At 39.3% G+C, this 15,572-nt stretch overlaps 1 long non-coding RNA gene across 2 annotated transcripts; it reads right to left on the bottom strand.

Annotated features, from left to right (window-relative positions):
• Positions 1-1,575: 1,575 nt before the first annotated feature.
• Positions 1,576-14,850, bottom strand: LOC138405279 (uncharacterized). Of its 2 annotated transcripts, XR_011238981.1 has the most exons (4): positions 12,602-14,850; positions 7,752-9,886; positions 7,602-7,660; positions 1,576-7,357 (listed from the first exon to the last, which is right to left on the bottom strand). It is a non-coding gene; the product is annotated as an uncharacterized lncRNA (long non-coding RNA). The 2 variants fall into 2 exon arrangements; XR_011238980.1 differs by lacking the exon at positions 12,602-14,850 and having other exon boundaries at positions 7,752-10,482.
• Positions 14,851-15,572: the final 722 nt, after the last annotated feature.

Raw genomic sequence — 15,572 nt, forward strand, 5'->3', positions numbered from 1 at the left:
TTAGGAATTGTTTCAATTGATTTAAATTAAATTGGATAAATAATAGTAATAGTAATGATAATAACAATGATAATAATAATAATAATAATAATAAATAATGTGCGGGAAGAGGGAAACACTATTTCAATTCTCTGTATTTCCTCTGTAAGTGACAAGTTGACTTGACTTGAAGACTGATAAAGTAGATTCAAGATGTTGAAGCTTGAAAAAACTGTTGTGATCAGTGGTCAATGACCTCCATCTGTTGGACAAAAAAAACCATTGCACCCACCTGATCAAGTCACAATCCCCATGTTTCCCATACTCACAAAGCATTAAAAAGCAGTGATTTTGAGTGCAAATCCAATGGAAATGCAGTCAGTGGAAGCCAAAGACTATTGTTAGCCGAAGTCAAGTGTTTTAGTGTTTCATCTTGGACAGGGCCGAGTGGCTGAATGTTTTTTTTCCAATGAAGCAGCAGCAGAAGCACAACACATATTTCTACTATATTATTATAAATATTATCATTATATAGTATTATTGTTACATACTGTTATTAACAATCACAATAGCATCATGTCATCAGTATACTCACCATAAGTAGTAGTAGTAGTAGAACAAGTATTTCATTTTATTTTTTTATCATTTTATTTCTTCTGCTGTGATTTCCTTTATCAGAGCTGAATTCTGGTCCTCTGCCACCCTGTGTAAATTTAAGGAATCCAGTCATGTGGCTATCTGATGTTTATTATTTATTTTTGGTTGGGAATATAGATTCTTATAATATGTTTCAAAACATGTATGTATCTCTTCTGTCTTATATTTTGGTAGATTTGTAGCTGAGCCCCTATGCCTTTTTAATCTGTAGCCCAGCAATTTTGTAGATTTACTTCCCACGTCATACTATCGCTGTTTCATGTACAACAGCTTTTTTTGAATCTCTTGTCCTGAGATGTCATTTACCTCTGTTCTAACTCTTTTGATATTTTGGTTTATTCGCTCGTCCACATTTTTTTTATGTTCTTTTTCCAATTTTTTAAGCTCTGATTCTAATTTATTGAGTTTTTCCTGTGTTTGCCTTTTCAAGTATGTTGATTTAGCAATTCGTTGTCCTCTAATCACAGCTTTACACGCGTCCCACAGCACCGAGGGAGACACCTCACCATTATCATTCTCCCTCACATATCACTGAATTTCTTTAATAAACTCTTCCTTCATTTGTCCTTTTAATACATTTATATTTAGCCTCCAAAGTGTTGATTTTTGTTCTCTTGACATAGCCAGAGTCATATATACAGGACTATGGTCTGATATGTCTCTCACTCCAATTTCACAATTTTCGATCCTATAACTGTCCTAACTGAACATGAAAAAATTATCTATCCTGGAGTATCTTTGATGTGGTGCTGAGAAAAATGTATAGTCTTCCCTTAGGATTGAATTCTTTCCAAACGTCAATTACTCTTTATGTAAAAAAAAAATGTTTGTACTTATTGCACTTGTAATTTCACATTGTGGCATTTGTATTTACAGTAGGTGGTTACACTTGTGGTGGACATTTATCTTGAGATGTAAAATAAAGAGTTTCTCAGACAGTTGTCTTTAGGTCATTTAATAGAAAGCTCTGCAGAGGGTTTCACACTTAGCATGAATGCTCAGAGTGGAACAACTCCGAATAGGGAAAGAAGAAGGTTTTATACAGTCAGGTAAACAGGAAACATAAGAGACAACTGTTGTGGCAGAACGCTCATGTGCTAATCACACGACACTCTCTGTGATTCTCAACCTGTGGGAGTATCAGTGTGTGTGTGGTTTCAGCTGGAGGCGTCAGCTGTTCAGATGGAGCCAGTACTCCTTTGCAATGGTTAGTGTGGATCCAGGTGGCTCTCTCAGCACTGCAGTGTGGGTTGTGAGTAGCACCTGGTAGGGGCCTTGCCACCTGAGTGAGCGCCAGTTCTTTCTCCGAAAGTCTTTGACCACCACGAAGTCGCCTGGACGGGGGTCGTGAAGTGGTTCAGTCACTGGATGAGGAAGGGAAGATGTCACCTGTTTCCTGATGTCTGAAAGAGCATTAGTCAGGTTAGAACAATAGGACAACATATCATGCATATCACACAAGTCTGTGGCGGGAAGTGGAGAGGGTGAAAGACCCGCACCAATGTGGGGAGGAGTTGCAAAAAGAATCTCATAAGGTGAAAGGTTAGACCTGGTTCGTTTTCTCATCCTCATATACATCAGCGCCAGAGGCAGGACCTTTGTCCATGTGAGACCTCTGTCTTCACAGCACTTTGCGAGCTTCGTTTTGAGTGTGCATTTTCTCGTTCCAAAGCTCCGCCACTGGCTGGATGATATGCACAGTGTGTTCGCACATCCATTCCTAGATGAGAGCTGAGTTGTTTGACAGCTTTGTCACTTTAGATTCTGCTAGGAATCCCCCATTGTGGAATGATGTCTTGTAACAGTGCTTTGGTGACTACACTTGCAGTTTGTTTTGAAGCAGGAAAGGCTTCAACCCATTTTGACCACATGTTGACCATCACTAAGCAGTGAGATTTACCTTCTAATGGTGAGGCCATGGTGAACAACCAAAAATTACCTGTGCCTGCAGAGAGCACCAAAATCATGAGTGAAACCAAATGCATATCCGGAGTCTTTGTAAACTGTGAGTGTTTTACCAGTAGCCAATTTGCATGCTTTCAGTGAGCACAATGAGTTCTGCTGCCAGGGGTGAGAGGTGATGAGGAAAAGGACCAGAGAAGAGAATGTCACTATCAGAATAGACAGAAAAACCAACAAAGTTAGTACCAGAGACCGGGTTCACGTGAGGCGGACCCATTTACATACAGAATCAAGTCATAGTTCATCAGAAAGGTCAGGTTGTGGTGAACACTGGACTTGTAGTTCAGCAACACAGTTGTGTTCTCCACCCGTCATCTGGAAGCGGGAGAAGCGTGGCTGGATTCAAGGTTGAACAGCGTTTCACTGTGATGTTGGGCATATCAAGAAGAACAGCTAGCAGCAGAAAGATGTGAGGTCTTCTGTTCTGTGAGAATGAGAGACACAGCATGAGTAACAAGAAGTGTCAAGTCAGAGTAGCCTACGATGTCACGTGATGCAAGAACTGCTTTTTCACAGGCGGCCACTGCACACAAGCTTTGTGGAGGGCCAGCTGCCACTGGGTCAAGTTTAGCAGAGAAGTAGGCTCACAGTAGCCTCGACAAAGGCGTCTGAATGTGTAGGCCTTGTTTTCAAAGTTAAAAGCAAACCAGTACTGGCTGTCCTTGTGGACAGGAACGTTTAAAAAAAGCATTGGATAAATCTACAACCGAAAACCACTCTGCATCAGGCGGAATTTGGGAAAGCAACGTGTACGGGTTGGGAACAATGGGTGATCGAGCAATTACAGCGTCATTCACAGCCTTCAAATCCTGCACAAATCACCACTCAATAGGCTGACCTTTATCTCTTGTGGTGTCTGAAATGTCATGTGTTGTGTTCTCTTTAAAGGAAGCTGATCTCTGAGTTTGAGGCCCATAGGTCCTGAGGAATTCAGAGGCCTATAAGTTTAGGTTTTCTGAGAAAAACTGAATGTATACATTAATGCATTAGGTCACGGCTTAAACTGTCACCCTAAATTTGAGCTGGTGCCTTTCCCTCCCTGTTACCAAACAGATGAGGTGGGCTGGATGAAAGCCAGATGTGTTTTCTTTAGATTCACAAAAACAACTCTCCTATATAAACGGGGAGTTGAAGCTGTTAGGGAGAAGAGATTCACATTGGCCCCAGATCTCTCTCCAGGCAGATTGCAGTGCTTGTATTGATGCTGAACTTTTTGTAATAAACCTTTCAAACAATCAAACGGTGTCAATCGGCAATTCCTTCATCATCTTCACATCATCGCTACCCCAATATACAACACTCTGATTTTCTTAACTGGAAACAGTGGAGTATGGACTGGCGAATCAGGGCAGGGGATAATTACACCAGCCTGCAAGAGAGATGCAAAAACAGGGCGTATCCTATCCACAGCTTCCTGTCTGACTGAGTACCATTGTTTACATGGTCGATATTCAGATTTTGGGGTAATTGTAACTGGGTCACAGTTTCTGATGAGGCCCACATCGTATTTGTCCTTTGCCCACAGCATTTCTGGCAAGTCTACAAGCAGGAGAACATCTGATTGGTTTGACAACATGATATGAGAATGGAGATAGTCATCAACCACATACAATGATCGTGTGGCAGGAAAACACGGATTTGGAGAAAATTTGAAACTGAAAGCATTCATGCAAGGTGAATAGATCAGGCATCATGGTTAAATGCCAGTCACTGACTGTCTGAAATGATGGTCCAAGGTCTCTCCACTGGTCATCATGTGATTTATTCATAAAGTGGCTCTGTGTGCACAAAACAGCTGAAAACAGTGGCTTTGCGTGCACAAAAGCATTGGAGATGGCGAGAGAAGCTTAAAATTGCAACTTTAGTTCAGAAGATGAACCTTTCTTCACAAAGTGGCTTGAAGCTTCTTTCGTCATCTCCAGTGCTTTTGTGCAGGCAGAGCCACTGTTTCCAGTTGTTTTGTGCCACACAGAGGCAGTGTCAAATCTAGACCATATCAAGAGTATAAATATGGCAGATATGGCAGGATGAACAGAATGAACAGTATAAATATAAACAGAATTATCAGTGGAATATAATTATGGTACAGAATTACAGTACAAATATAAATGTGATGCTCTCCAAAACAAATCCACCACTATAAACCACCACCACCAAGACTACAAATGACCTGAAACATGCTCCTATCACTATTCTGGAGGAACGATTTGGGCCTCCACACTTGGTGAAACTTTCACTACTGACCATCCCATTCGCTTATAATGGGGAGTGTTTTCCCTGAATATCTCAGGGACCGAAGGTCATAGCTGCCGGGCACTGCCACCAACGGAAAGAGCACCCCTGAAAATGGGGGGGTAGCCAAAGTAATAATAATATAGTAGTAATATGTGTCTGTTGTGCTGCTGCTGCTTCATTCATTTCAGCTTTAAATACCTCGGGGTCCACTTCAGTGAGGACCTCACCTGGACATTAAACACCACACAGCTAGTCATGAAGGCTCAACAGCGGCTGTACTTCCTGAGGAGGCTGAGGAAGTTTGGGATGACTCCTAAGATCCTCAGCAACTTCTACAGCTGCATCATTGAGAGCATATTGACCAGCTGCATCACCGTGTGGTACGACAGCACATCTACTATGGACCGCAAACGCCTGCAGAGAGTGGCGAAGACAGCAGAAAAAATCATCAAGAACTCACTGCCCTCTCTGCAGAGCATTTACCACCGCAGGCAGGGTTGACAGGAGAGCTAGCTCCATTATTAAACTATTTCCAATTGTACTGTTTACATTTACATTGCATACATTTGCACTGCTCAGTTTTGCACAATACTCACCCTATTCACCTCATTACCCTTGTTTTCACCTTACTCTTAAACATGTTTCATATTCTTATTGTATTTGATGTAAATATTGTATTTGAATGTCTATTTTGGTCGGCTGGTATTCCAGAAAGGACAGCACAAGAATTTCAATTCACAGGGGAACGTGTGTGTTCTTGTGTGTATTTGACAGTAAAAATTGTTGAATCTTGAATTGGCAAGAAAACATTCAGCCACTCGGCCCTTTGTGGAAGAGTTTGGACATGGCTACAGACAAATAAACAAGGCAGTGTCCAAGATGAAACACTAAAACACTTGACTACTGCTAACAATAGTCTTTGGTTTCCACTGACTGCATTTCCATTGGATTTGCACTCAAAATCATTGCTTTTTAATGGTTTGTGAGTGTAGGAATAATGGGGATTGTGACTTGATAAGGTGGGTGCAATGGTTTTTTTCGTCCACTAGATGGAGGTCATTGACCACGGATCACAACAGTTTTTCCTAGATTCAACATCTTGAATCAACTTTATCAGTGTTCAAGTCAAGTCAACTTTATGATCAATAATGACATATGTGCAGGAAATACAGAGAATTGAAATAGCGTTTCCCTCTTATCCCCGGTGCAAACAGCATTCAACATGAAATATAAAATATCAAAAATAGAAGTCATTCAAAGATATAAACAGGCAGTGGCAAATGTAGATGATATCAAAGATTCGCAGTTTGGGCCCCTGACCAGCTAGAGCTCTGACATTTTGCACACTGCCTCTCCTCTCACCCCAGAAGGCTCCCTATGTGTTATTAAAGCTCTGGGTGTTGCAGGTCAAAAGATCACATTTTTTCCACCTACCTCCTACCTCAGTTCGAGCCCAAAACCACCCAGGGGCCCCAAGTTTTAAGTAGAGGTTCCCCCTGAGACCCAGGAAGCACAACTACATTCGGGTCGCCGTAGCCGGAAGCTGTTTTTCTAGTGTAAAATACCTGAAAAAGGGTGTATTTGAGTGAACGATAAATGGACACATACTTTTCTCAGATCATGTGTATTATGACTCATTATCAGGATAACCACCTACTGTAAATACAAATGCCACAATGTGTACAATTACTGCTGAATATCTACAGAACTGAAATATTACATACGTCAATAGACTATACTGAAATATTACTATAGACCATGTACATCCAAACAGACATTTAACCTGTCTAATCTGTGACCTAGCACCTGCATTCATTAAACAACTTTGGATACCAGTAATAAAGTAAACATAAGCATGTAAGATAAACAAATACAGCATTTCACAAAATATTCTTTAACTCGGCTTACTTCTAATATACTGATAATATATTGCAACTCACAATTTAGAACAGTACACTCAGTAACGCAATTATTTCTGAAAAAATCAATTTAAAATAGCCTGCTTGCAACAACACTAGTCACATAGTTTTTCCACAGCCACGGTGTACTACTATTCCACAGACAGCGCACAGTTAGCATTGCAGGAGATTGATGTGCCTTATGTTAACTTAATCGTCGTCATGTAATTATCAATATTACTTCACGCTACATGAACAGACCGTATTACAAATTGTTTCCTGAGCACATATACACATTCACCTAACACACTGGTAAATATTAACCATTACTTTGAGGTACTGCGCGTATCGCATTTACAAGGCAAGAAGTGTGCTTTGTGAGGTCCTAGTGACCTTGCCATTTGATCTTTGACAACTGAATTCTATTCAAGTCATCATTGAGGCCAAGTGAATGTTTGTGCCACATGTAATGATATTTCCTTTGTATTCAAAACAATGCAAAGTCAAGTGAGCTTGACCTTTCGACCTTTGACTTACATGATGTAGTTGTTCATGAGATATCGCTTTCACATGAATGGGACAGACAGATGGATGGATAAGCTGAAAACATAATGCCTCTGGCCACACTGAAAGTGAAAATGGTAAAGAAATAAATATAGCAATACATGATAAATAATTTGTTCCATGTTCTTTTAATTTACATGGATGATTTCTTGACAAAACAAGCCAACTCTATAAATGTGAACTGAGTGTCAGAAATTAACACGACATTCATAGCATCTGCAAACAATTTTTCCCCACAAATTGCTGTAACTTTCTGAGAATCTGCATCACAGTATATTGTACAATATCATGTGTTTCAATACTCACATTATTGATGGAACCTCAGTGATGTCTACTGTCCCTGGCTCAGACACTCTCTCAAGCATCTACAGTACATGTCAAGACAGGTAATGGTAGAATTAAAATGACATTAGATATCTACAATTCAGTTGAACTATTATAGTTTCAGATATTAACCATTTAATTCCGAGTTCAGTCAGGAACCCTTTGTCATGCTTTACCCATTTGTTGCAAATGGGGACACAGTTATGATTGGCGCTGAAGGCTCCATTCTTTGGATGTTCCCTGGTTAGCCGAGCAGTGTGCTGAGATAAAACAGGGGACATATGCAGAGCGCCCAGTGGGCGTAGCAGGCAAGGTACTTTTGTTTAAGATGATTTACCACAACCGTGTTTGGACTCGGTGCTGTGGTGGCAGTTTCTGTGAAACAAGCACAAAGTCAAACACTTCTTTCTTTAAGTTTAATTCACCATCTGCAGATGGACTCATTAGTACACATCACCTGATTGACATGCACAAATGAGCAAAGAACATAGGAGAATCTGTGTTCTTATAACTCACAGCCCCCTCCCACTAAGCGTGCAAAGGTATATATTACCCTTCTGTATTTTCACTCAGTGGAGGAGACATCCTGTCCTTTTGTTTACATGTTCTGTGGATGACTCCCCCCCCGTGAGATCCCAGTTGTTTGATCCCAATCAGAGATACGAGATACCATAAAGTTGTGGTTTCTCGAGGCCATAAAACTCAAGTCTCTTAAGCCACCACAGTAAACCTTAAAGTTGCCCTTTTAGATGAACAATTTGGTCAACCATTTGGTCAGTCCTCCACATACATGTCTGTTTATGCAATTATACATACACGAATGTAAAATTTCCATTACGGTGCTAAAAGTGTTTGAGCTTCGCAGGGATCAGTGAGGATGAGGTCGTATTTAAAGGGACCGCTTTGGTGAGAGAATGGGCTGTGATTGGTGGGTGACTGACGAGCACCCATAAACCTATCGGTATAGCTGAGCACATGACTCCGTGTCCTGCATGAACTAACACAATGCTTCATTAGTCACAATTCTAGTTCAGGATTTCCACAATGACATTCTAACTTTAAACTTAATTTAAGGTATCTTGAATTGAGGCAAATTAAAGCTGACCTTGAATTATGATCAGTCAGAATCAAATTGTCATATATCACAAATCATAAACTGGATTTATTTTCATAATTAATTATGGATACAATTCCAAGGTATGATGCAGAAATCTGGAATGGACATCTATATCATTGAGCATTGTACAAGAAGACAAGTACATTATTTTTAAATAAACAGCATGGAACATGGACATGTTACTACATGTTCTACTGAATAAGGGATCAGCCACATGCTATCCGTAATACAAACAGCCATCATCAGGGACATAGTCATCAGAGAGATCATAGTTAATAATCATCCCATGGTACTTGTACCGTAGTTCTTTACAAAGTCTACCACCTGCCCCTTGATGATAGTACTCTGAGAGTTTGAGGGCTGATGCCTAAAACTCATGTCCTTGGTTTTTGTCACATTTAGTAGTAAAAATGCAGTCACAACAATACAGATTCGCAATCCACAATGGGACCATGGCTGTTCTCATCCGCATGGAGGAGACTGACTGTCACAGAGTCATCAGCAAATTTGAAAAGTAATCTGTTGTCATGCCAGCTGCGGCAGTCATCAGTATACACATTACAGAGTGAAAAGACACAGGAGAAGACCCTGTGGATGATGACAATGCCTCTTACGTGCATTTGTTTACCCTCACTTTCTGTGTTACTTGTCAGTTGCAGCTCGAGGCATCATGCATGTAACCAATATTATCTTTTCCAGGCACTATACTGGTACTGTAGTACCTACAAGTTACGCACGTTCCATTTTGCCTGGGGACATTTAAAACAAACCAGTCTACAACATAGTAAAAATCACATGAAAATCAACTGCCCTCCTCATCTTTTCATTTTTTTTACCCCCCAATTTTTTAATGTGGATTTAGAATTTGATACTGAGCATAGCCGTGAAATTGGCTCCCCAATAGAAATGGTAAAGGTTGTCAAATTAATGTTACCTACATAAATCCCCACAGATTTCCAAAACATTCTCAGAACACAGTTTACATCACAGTATATTGTAAGGTATCACATTTTTAATTACTCACCTTATTGATGGAACCTCAACCATATTTACTGTCCCTGGCTCAGACTCTCTCTCAACCATCTACAGTAGGTGAAGACAGTAGGTGTTTTCGTTCCCAAAACACAGGCTCTCGTGTGGTTCCAAGAGTCTGTAAGAGTAGAACATGAGGTAGAGCATTCAGCTACCAGGCAGACACCTTCTGTGCATTTAAGGTTAAACTTAAAACATTCCTTTTTGATAAAGCCTGGCTGGATCAGGTGAGTCCTGAACCATCCCTTAAGCTGCTATAGGTCTAGACTGCTGGGGAAACTCCCATCATCCACAGAGCACTTCTCCACTTCTCTCGAAAGTGAAATTATAATAACAGTTAAAAACTTCCGTCATCTCATGTGAAATCACTGGAGCTTTAATTTTCGGTTTCATCGCAAAGGGGCTGCAGATGCTTTTGTGAAAGTTTACATTTTGTACAAAATGTGGAATTCTAAGAAACACAGATGTGATTAAGACATTTCTGGTAACCGTAGGGGTTCAATCTTTTCAGGAAGAATGAATGTGTGTTACGTGGCAAGAATCATTTTACTGATCCAACACAGGTCTTAACTATTTCAGATATTGAGGTCATAAGAAGCCACTGTGTGAGGTTAGGCCTGTTTTATTGGTGCTCCTTGAGGAACTCCTTCATGTAGGTAGCCAGAGAAAAGGACCCCAGCACTCGGTTGTACATCGACCAAATCTATGTCAATATGTAAATTAGAATATTCCCCACGAACCCTCCACCCTGGCGCGATTTCCTTTTTTCCCTCACGAACTTATTTTTTATATTAAAGAATGAACTTTATAACATTATTACTTGACCGACACAGATTACACATCAACAGACGAGCTGACGGCACAAGACCTACGACAGAAATTGACCTTAAGAATAAGTTAGCAGTCTGACATGTGACAGCCATTTGAATCGCAAAGAGAGGAGCGTTAAAGCCTCGGAGTCTGAGCAAGGCAATATCAACCGCCACCACAGAAGTCAGAGCAGTGAGAGGGTTTAAATAAATGTGGGGGTGGCAGTTCTTAAAGCTGCCGTGAGATCATCACACAGTCAGGAGGCCTCGCTCGTGGCCGTCCAGCTGTATCCGGCGGTGTGCCTCGGCTGGCGCCTAGCAGCTGACTTAGAACTGGTGCGGACCAGGGGAATCCGACTGTTTAATTTAACACTTTAATAAATGTCAATAACTATGTTACTGACGTGTCCCTCTCTCTCTTTCTCTCTCTCATTGCAGGTATCTCTGACTCCAGAACTGAAGGAGAACAACTATTATTATTATTATTATCATTATTATTATTAACAACAATACTTGATTAATTATTATATGAATTGTTGCTGCTATCATTAATAATCAATAACTTCTTTACACTGTTATCGTTTACATTTTAACTAGTCAGAGCTGATACCTGACGGTGCTCAAGTGTTCCGGTCTCTCGCCTCCCCCTCCCCACTGTTTCTCTTCTCTCCCCATTTTTCTCTGCTCACCCCAACCAGTAGAGGCAGATGACCGTCCACATTGAACCTGGTTCTGCTAGAGGTTTCTCCCTGTAAGTGAGGGAGTTTTTACTCTTCACAGTCACCAAAGTGCTTGCTCATTGTGGGAACTGTTACGTTTCTCTATATTAAACAATATTTTAATGTCTTGACCTTCTATGTAAAGCTCCTTGAGATAATGTATATTATCATTTGGCGCTATACAAATAAAATTGAATTGAATTTGTAGCACCGGTATCACCCCACTTACTGCGCCACTGGACCAGTTCTAGGTTCTAAGGAGTGGGAAGCAAGAATAATCACACCAGAGACCGTTGCTCTAAGTACAAAAGGCCGGCAATTTACTGAATGCAAAACACACATATAAAATACAGTACAGAAAACAAAACAAATACCCTGCAGGTTCCTAATACTAAGGCAAGTATAATTGAAAAGAGTATTTCACTCTTTCCTTTCGTTCTTTAGTTCTCCTAGTTTATTTCAGTAAAGCTAATCTAAGTTAAGTTAAACCAGTCTTTTTTCTCCTAGGTTGCATCTATTTTTAGAATTTTTCCTCCTGAGTTAAATCTTTTTTCCCTTTCTTTTAAATGTAAGAGAATACCTTCAGTTACACAATCAAATCAAAGTGGACCACAATCATTTCCAATCACACTCAGAAAATATGAACTCAACATGCAAATAAAAGTATGACACTTTCGAATCGAGTTCAACATGAGTTCAAGTGTTCGGTTCAATGAAAAGTTTCAGTTCGATTTAGTCCGAAAATAATAATAAATCAATCAGTTCAGTTCAAACTAGTTCCTGATACTCCTACCACTCTGGCAGCGAGTCACCATAAGCCGAAGATTTCCTCACTAGCGCGAAGGAGTAGATGAGTTGAAGGTGAAGGTCTGGGTCTGGCTCGCCATCTTGAATCCCGTCTGTGTGTGCTCCGACCCAGCTTCAAACCGAGCAAAAAACCTGACCTGTGTAACAGGTCATAAACACAAATAATCTCTTTTTAAATCCTCAAATCACACAAATAAATGTTTCACAGTTTCTGAGTTGTAACGTTACTGCTACGGTGTTTTTTCGTCTCAAAATGGCAGCGGAGCGGTCTCTTTCAACTCACGGCTCCGTCTCCCACACAAACTATAGCGCATACCTTTCATTTATACAGCTTACAGACACTTTTGTAACATTCACAGTCTTCATAAACCCAAAAAATTTACTGATAAACAGGTTATGACGGAGCATTTCCTTGTGAATAGCTACGTTTTTAGCATTAGCTTTCCGCTAAAAAGGTACAACGCAGCAAAATTGCAAGAAAATAAAAACAAAACTCACCAAAACCAGTGTGACTTAGTTCTCATAAAATCCCCGTCAGTTCCCGACCAGGTAAGTTATATTTTTCAACTGCTAAATCAACTTTTTTCACTCTTTTTCTGCTTATTAATCGCAGCTCGTTTTTCTCCATTTTCTCCTCTGCTCTCTCCCTCAGGTCTCTGCTGCAGCATCACGCAGGCTCTGCGTGTAGTGTCACTAGTCCCTTAAAGGGGCACGCATGAAATTTCTGTCAGCATACTTTTAATCTTAACCAGAAACATGTCACGCTATAATGTGATCCGTATAACGTTATTAAAAATGTATGAAACAACCCACTTGAGAACAAACACAGTTCAGATCTGTTGTTATATAGATAGTATGCTTGAGTGTTGTTATATAGTATTGTTTACAGATGCTATGAATGTTTGTTAATTTTATGTGTGCATAATATTAAGTGGAAAATATGTTCATGAAAGAAGAAAAAACATATTATTATTTTTGTACAGTTTACTGAATATATTGCGATACTACTGCTCAATTAATTATTGTTATTATTTTCCCATCACCTATTCAATTCAATTCAATTTTATTTGTATAGCGCCAAATGATAATATATATTATCTCAAGGAACTTTACATAGAAGGTCAAGACCTTAAAATCTTGCTTAATATAGAGAAACCTAACAGTTCCCACAATGAGCAAGCACTTTGGCAACTGTGAAGAGTAAAAACTACCTCACTTACAGGGAGACACCTCTAGCAGAACCAGGTTCAATGTGGATGGTCATCTGCCTCTACTGGTTGGGGAGAGCAGAGAAACAGTGGTGAGGGGGAGGCGAGAGAGACCGGAACACTTGAGCAACATCAGGTATCAGCTCTGACTAGTTAAAATTTAAACAATAACAGTGTAAAGAAGTTATTGATTATTAATGATAGCAGCAACAATTCATATAATAATTAATTAAGTATTGTTGTTAATAATAATAATAATAATGATGATAAGTCAGATAATAATAACTCCTTCAGTTCTGGAGTCAGAGATGCCTGCAATGAGAGAGAGAAAGAGAGAGAGGGACATGGGAGAAAAAAGACACATCAATGACATAGTTATTGATATTTATTAAAATAAATAAATGAGTGTGTGTGTGTGTGTCTGTGGGTGGGTTAGGGTTAGGGTTAGGGTTAGGTAAGGGGATAATAGCCAAGCGTGTCCGCGTCCGGCTCCGTGGACACGCTATTTTCCGGGGTGCCAGAGACTCAGGACTTTGGCTACCCCCCCATTTTCAGGGGTGCTCTTTCCGTTGGTGGCAGTGGCCGGCAGCTACGACCTTCGGTCCCTGAGATATTCAGGGAAAAACACTCTCCATTATAAGCGAATGGGACGGTCAGTAGTGAATGTAGCAGCAGTAGCAGCAGTACAACAGACCCATATTACTACTATATTATTATAAATATGATTATTATATAGTGTTATTATAATTACATACACACAGAGAGATCCAAAGTGTGTTGTTATTATTACATTATTACATACTGTTGTTAACAAACACACGACCATCATGTCATCAGTACGGTTACCATTAGTAGTAGTAGTAGAAGTACAAGTATTTCATTCTATTGTTGTATTTCATTCTATTGTTGTATTTCATTCTATTGTTGTATTTCATTCTATTGTTGTATTTCATTCTATTGTCGTATTTCATTTGATTGTATTATGTATTGTATTTTAATGCAATAAAATCGATGTATTCAAGGCGTTGTCCTGTGTAGCAAAATAAAACATGGATTTAAAACATCACACCAAAAAGCAGCAACAGCAGCAGTAACAACAACAACAAATGAAGTGAACAATAAATGAAAATAATAATGATAGGGGACGGTCAGGAGTGAAAAAGTGTGGAAGTCCAAATCGTTCCTCCAGAATAGTGTTAGGAGCACGTTTGTAGTGGTGGATTTTTTTTGGAGAGCATCTCATTTATATGTATACTGTAATTCTGTTCACATTGCCATATTTCTATTGATATTCCACTGATAATTCTGTTTCTATTTATACCGTTCATTTGGTTCATCCCTCCATATCTTAAATATTTATACTCTTGTTATCACCGGGGATAAGAGGGAAACACTATTTCAATTCTCTGTATGTCCTGCACATATGGCATTATTGATCATAAAGTTGACTTGACTTGAACACTGATAAAGTTGATTCAAGATGTTGAAGCTTGAAAAAACTGTTGTGATCAGTGGTCAATGACCTCCATCTGTTGGACAAAAAAAACCATTGCACCCACCTGATCAAGTCACAATCCCCATGTTTCCCATACTCACAAAGCATTAAAAAGCAGTGATTTTGAGTGCAAATCCAATGGAAATGCAGTCAGTGGAAGCCAAAGACTATTGTTAGCCGAAGTCAAGTGTTTTAGTGTTTCATCTTGGACAGGGCCGAGTGGCTGAATGTTTTTTTTCCAATGAAGCAGCAGCAGAAGCACAACACATATTTCTACTATATTATTATAAATATTATCATTATATAGTATTATTGTTACATACTGTTATTAACAATCACAATAGCATCATGTCATCAGTATACTCACCATAAGTAGTAGTAGTAGTAGAACAAGTATTTCATTTTATTGTGGTATTTCATTCTATTGTGTTTTGTAATGTATTTTGGGGGGAAGTCTTGCTCACACGTGTTCCTATTTATCGTGGTTAAAACAAAACGTCTGAGAATCTCAGTGTATTTACCATTTTTTGGTTAATTAGTGGATAAAATATATTTGTAAAGTTTAATTCTCATTGTTTGAGAGTGGGATGTGTATTTTAAGGAGAAAAAATTATTTTAAAGTTGTAAAAAATTCATAAGTAATTGAAATTTCTGAGTATGTTTGAAAATATTTTTTTTTAATTTTAGGGAAATCCTTATTGGGATAGTAATTTGTTTATGATTCCAACTTTTTTTGAGGATTGGTGGTTGATATAAGGGAAATGAA

This window comes from Paralichthys olivaceus, chromosome 17 (assembly GCF_024713975.1).
Source record: "Paralichthys olivaceus isolate ysfri-2021 chromosome 17, ASM2471397v2, whole genome shotgun sequence".
Taxonomy (NCBI): Eukaryota; Metazoa; Chordata; class Actinopteri; order Pleuronectiformes; family Paralichthyidae; genus Paralichthys; species Paralichthys olivaceus.